Below are 6,000 nucleotides of genomic sequence, written 5' to 3'. Positions count from 1 at the left end.
ATTCTTCAGTAAGCATTCTCTTTGGTGTATACCGAGCCCTTTTATATGAATGATCCATCATCGGAGTGCCCACCCGCGCAATTTGAAAAGCAACCTACCATACGGACAACTACTCCGCATACGGAGAAATTGTTCAAGTCTGGAGGACTTTGACCATCACGCTGAAAAGTTCTGTGATGAGATGATTACTCGTGGGTACCCCAAAAAGATGCTCAAACATTCATGCAATGAAGCAGTTTGAACACAAAAAAAATATATACTTCCCCTGGCATGCTGGACCTAAATCGAGGCTTGAGGGGCACAGAACTGCTCACCGGTAGCAGCACAGGAACGGTGCAGGATGCCAAGGGGGAACACACATGGTTGCACCCTGCTCAACGCCTGTGTAGAGGGCTGGTCCCCACAGGCCGCGTGGTTAGGCCTCACTCCCCTGAGCCCCAAACAGACACACGCACACTCTGATTTGTGTCTCGGCAAAGGCCTTGCACTACCAAATGCCCTTTTATTTATTTGTTACCTCGGACCAAGCCTGGCCCTAGTCATGTAATGGTGGAAACTTTGTATTGTAGAGGTCGGTTGGCACTCTACATCCTACTCTGATCAGTTGAATCACACTTCAGTCATGGACGAAAGATCCATACACTCAAATGCAGCTTGTATTTTAAGTTTGCACTAAAGATCTGCACACTGCAAATCCTGCTGCACCAAATCAGCAGGAGTTTTTTTTTTACATCATACATGATTAAAAAAAACTGAGAATGTAAAATAGTCTCTTACCTTTGAAAAGCAAAGATTATCACTTTGAAATCTACACTAGGAAAGCAAGATTACCACTTTGAAATCTAAACTTGGGTGAGACTTGTGGTTTTGAGCGAGCAAAAAAAAAAGCAAAGAATGTATGCTATTTGTAGTCTCCTTGGAGAGCAATAAAATTCGTGTTTTTTTACTTGGTGGCATGGACTTAGAATGCTGCCTTGCCACCTGTCCGGATTTTCGAATCAGTTCCGCATGTTACAAAATGCAACGTAACTCTCAACTTGGCAGTGTTGTGATAAGCCTCCAATTACATATAAATGCTGTTGAAGCCTGAACTTTCCCATAAAACGCAACAGGGTAAAAAAAAAGTATTTGGGGGTTCTCAGCAGAAGAACGTTCAGTAAGAACTAAGGGGCAGATTTATAAAGGCCTTGCGCCGCCGGTGCGTCATTTTTAACATGGGAAAAAGTGACGCACCGGCAGCGCAAGTCCTTCATAAATCTGCCCCTAAATGCGAGAATTTTAAATGCATTTTCTTTAATACGCTTTACCGAACATTCAAACACTTTAAAGAGGTTCGTGGGGAACACCACGAGGAACACTACTTGTGTGACATCGTAAGGAGAATGGGTCATAGTAGTCCTGTTATCATTATAACGTTTTAAATGTTCCTTTGCATCCTGATAAAGATCTTTTTTTCTGCCGTTTTACTGGCAGCCGATGACAAGTTATCGAGCACCCTTTAAAATATTTGTTCTCGTGTATGTAGCAATAATGATGAAAATGGCAGTGTTTTTAGGATGTTAACATTTACAAACTAAAAGGTTACTCTCAATCATTGCAAAGGCGATATTACGCAAACGGCAGGATTAGCTGTTCCTTTTTTTTTTTTTTAGAAGAGATACTACTCCGAGTTTGATTTGTGACATTTCATGAATTTTAGCAAGTATAAAACGGAAACTCGATCTGCGCAATATGCATACCAGCTACAGGACAGAAGTATGTCCATGGCATGCCACCATAAATCTCCAAACCGTCACACAAACTTGAGTCTCTGCTAATTGCTGCCATATGTTTGGGCTCCTCTTGTGGCCTGTTTCTTCAGTATTCCAGTGTGTTGGCTCAACCTCTTCAGCTGGGGCGGGTGTTACTTTTTGCAGGTCGGTGTTTCCCTGCAAGCGCGGTTTGTTTCACAGCTGCTGTGACACGGAGATCTGCTGCTTTCCCTGAAGTAGATGGGCTGGGAGGGGGAAACACGTCGCTTCTCTTCACAGAGCCTGGGCGGGCACTGGCAGCGAGGGCCTTGAGAATGATAGTGCGGCCCAGCCCACTATCTAAACTTCTTTGCTCCAGGGACTAAGGCATGGTGGGCCGGGGAGGAGCTTGAAGCGGACGGGCCCCAGAGGCATCACGTCTATGCGGGTCCTCGTCCTTTCTTCAGGCCTCTGTGGGAGCATCGAGGAGGGCCAGGCCGGTGGTAAAGGCTGTAATGCAGGGAGTGGACTCGCGTGTGGAGGCGGCACCTGGGCGTGGCCGAGCCTGGGACTGAGAGGGGACTGTCACGCGAGGCGGGAAGGGAAAGTAAAGCGAAGGAGAACGTGTGGGCGGTCCGAATAATCCTTAAGGGCGTTGGAAAAGGAGGGGCCTGCAGGGGGGCCCTCCTCCGCCCGCTCTCAGAGTGAGCCGGAGCCCTGAAGTCCTTGGTTCCGTTGGTGATGGGAATGTGAGCCGGATACTATTGGGCCGGGGGATCTTGGAAGTTCCTGGAGCGCCACAGGTACATTTCACAATAACTTTGCGCTGCCACCGCGCCTCCATGTACCACTCCCCCTCGCGTGGGTCTTGGTGCGGTCCTGGAGTCAGGAAGGAACTGCCGAAGTGTTTGAACGTCTTTGAGAGGGGAGGGAAAGCCCAGGGATCTGCAGGGACTTGTCGTGGCACAGCATCGACAGTCGCCCATCCGTTTCCATTGACAGCCCTCGGCTGCTGCGTGGGTTAGTTTGAACATTGCGATGGTGGCACAGGAGGGAGCCCCCTGAGTTTCTCATGTCTTGAGTGTTGTGGCGAGTAGTTTGTGGAACGAAGGGGGCACCGAGGGCGAGAAGCCTCAACTTTTTCACCTGTGACCGCATCTTTGTAGCTACCTGTAATGTCTTCTAAGGGGTGTTAAAAGCTAAACTTGGGGAGGGTTTGTTCCTTCTTTCTCAATAGCCCGTAATTTACATTTTTATTTGGGCTTTAGCGATGCAGTGAAGAAAAAATAGAAAACACTGATGGGCTTCCTTCCTCTCCACAGACAATCTTACTCTACTCGACGAAGAGTTGATAATTCTGGTTGAGTTCAGTCTGTAAAACTGCAGTTAAAGAAATAGTGGTAGGGAGTGGCCACTCTGATTAAAACGTTTTGGTCATATAAGCTAGCCCTGTTTGTTTTCCATTACTGCCCTCCGGTATCCATCATTACCCTGTGCTGATTGGATGGCCGGGTTTGTGTTACACCTAAAGTGAAAACAATCCAACGCTTTTATAACCGTGTCCAGTAGAGTGAAGATTTATCACCTATGATAAAAGGAACCATCCAAGCGAACTATTGCCCTATAACCAGCCATGGCTCTTCAGTTGAGAATTCTTTGAAGTTGTCTCTCCCCCCCCCCCCCCCCCCCCCCCCCCAGGGCAGCGGAAGAGGATAGATATCGCTATTTTAATCCAGTACTGGGCTGCGCGTGTTACTGCCAGGTACCTTCAGGCCTGTTTATCTCTAGAGGAAGAGGAGATTAGCCTAGCCAGACAGCTCCATGCTCACATCTGGATGGGCTGGATAAGCTTTAGAACACAGCTTGAAATGGAAGACCGCATGTTCAAGTCTGCTGAACGCGTCCAGGCCCTCTCTGAGTATGTCCTGGAACCCTGCTGCGAGGGCCACTCCTTCAAATATGTCCTGGCGTTCTTCATTGAAGTGCCCTGGGACTCTTCCTGATCTGACATTCTACTGTTTGTTTTTGCACTCTTGGTGTATTCTGGGAATGTGCTGCCAGGAGTCTGCGAATGTTGTCATACTCTATTTTAGTGGCATGTTTTGAAATGCGTAGCATTGGTGGGTACATATCCTGTCTGTGCAGGCAGTGGTGACACCAATGCCATCAAAAGTTGGTGACTGAAGCACTGTGTGTTTTGTCACCATACCAGTTCCGGGTATGCCCAGGTACTCCTTGGGCTGTATGCTGCTATACTGACCTGACGGTCTTCTGTGCGTTCTCCGACACTTATATGGCTATACCATGCACTCTTTGGTGTATGATCAAGCTCTTCCTCACTCTGTCCTGGCACTCTTCAGGTTATGCAACGGCGTTCCTTTGCAGTGGCATGCTTTACACTATGGAAAGTGTCTCGAAGCTTTGTCCGTTTTAAAAATTATAATGTCACATGTTTGGCAAGTATAATGTTCCTCAAACTTAGAAAAACGCACCATCTCACGTATTGTTGACATCTTTACATTGGGTCATGCCCTGACAGTTTTCAGGTTATTTTCTGTCTACTTGCTGACACAATTTCAAGTTTTTACAGTCACTATTTTGACATATCCACAAATGGTCCCAAATACTATTGTGACAAAAATAGCACAACTCGCTAGCCGCTATGGTTGTCCATTAATTGTTTGGAATGTGTCAGTTGTTGACATTTGTTGTACACTGCCATGTATACACATATTGTATGTCTGCCCACCAGTGCAATGCAGGATTTGTAACCACTGTAAGTCTTATTCAGTTTGTGTACACCACAGACTTAATTTTGTAGGGAACATTTTGGGACTTTCTGGGGTTAAGATGCATCGTTTAAATAAAAAGTTCTTTAGATGTACATTTTAAAAATTGATATTTCTAGAGACTATAGAATGAAATTTTGTGGTAAAAAATCCACTGTTAAAAGTTTTTATCCCAGTTGGTTCTGTTTGACTTCTGCCATACCATATGAAATGTTAAAAATAGGTATTTGTTAGTAGCAACCATGAGGCAGATTCACAAAGGGTTTAATTGTCATTAAATTGGCATTCACCAATATCAACCGTTAGTAAAATCAATAGGGCTGGGTTTAATATGCTAATGCATAAAGCATGGGCACATTAGAACAAGGCACAAAGAGATCCAGCAAAGAGGAGAGAGGGCTCTAGTTGTATAATAGTCCCTTGTGTAGTTGCCATTAGGTGAGTCATGAATGTTCCACTTGGCTGGTCCAACACATGACTGACAATGTCACAGGCCAATGATTGCAAGAAGCTGGTTGAAGAAAGCAAATGATTTAAATTGAGAGATCCATCGCCCACTCCACTTATTTGGTTAACAAGAGGTGTATATGACTATGCTGTCAGAACCTAGACCAAAAAATAAGCAAAAGCTGCAATTTGCAAAACCCAAAAATGTAAAATGGGTCTGACCTAAATTACACTGCAAGACTTCTTTATGTGTATAATTGACTCTACTTGCATATGTTCAAGTTGCAAGCCACCAGTGAAAAGAGTGAAGAAATAGTTGTACCTGCAAAATCACCTCATTTGTAAAACATGAGTGTTCAACGAGTGGCAAGGACACACAATGCGAACATGGTTTACACCCAAAAGAGAAAATAATTTACAATTTCACAACTTTGTAGCAAATAGATTGCTTCTGTTTATTTTGTTAGTAATTTGCACCTGTTCATTCAGGCTTAAATTTGAACGGGAAACAGATGATCACCCTTTATTTCTGCACAATATTCCCGACACATGAAGACTTTCTCCAGAAGTTATAACATTGATTGGTGTACACAATATAAGTTTTACAGTGAGTAGTTCAAGTAAAGTGGGGGTGGAGAGTGAATATGCAACGTCAAGGGAAGGGTTTGCATTGGATTGAGGAAGGGTACTATTGTGACGCCTGCAGAGAAGGTGGATTGAGTTGCAGAAGCCCTGGTTAAGGGTGGTGGTAACCATGCACAATTATACTTTCTTGGGAGTTTCATGAGTGTTTTATGTTCTCTGCTTTGTGCTTCGGGTAGCAAGAGAGAAGAAGGTCATGACTAGAATTAAACTGGGGACTGATGTTAAGAAAATAATTTTCAAGTCACGGTTTGTGCTCTAGCTTTAAGTAATTCTCGCTGAAATAGCATCTGCAAGAATGATATGTCCTGCAAACGTTAAATCAATATGTTATGGCAATGGCACTAACAGTGTTATTTGTTACATCTAGCATTAATTAAGACCAACTGGTT

The 6,000-nt window shown here is 44.6% G+C and overlaps 1 protein-coding gene across 2 annotated transcripts in view; it reads left to right on the top strand.

Moving 5' to 3' along the window:
* Window positions 1-2,330: 2,330 nt before the first annotated feature.
* TANC1 (tetratricopeptide repeat, ankyrin repeat and coiled-coil containing 1) overlaps window positions 2,331-6,000 on the top strand; it is a 773,242-nt gene continuing 769,572 nt past the window's right edge. For both annotated transcript variants that reach the window (XM_086956663.1, XM_086956662.1), the window contains exon 1: window positions 2,331-2,533. The gene's annotated coding sequence lies outside the window, so the exon portion shown is untranslated. The remainder of the gene's footprint in view (window positions 2,534-6,000) is intronic.

Source organism: Lissotriton vulgaris, chromosome 2_1 (assembly GCF_964263255.1).
Source record: "Lissotriton vulgaris chromosome 2_1, aLisVul1.2, whole genome shotgun sequence".
Lineage (NCBI taxonomy): Eukaryota > Metazoa > Chordata > Amphibia > Caudata > Salamandridae > Lissotriton > Lissotriton vulgaris.
This window is presented reverse-complemented; position numbering and strand designations above follow the sequence as displayed.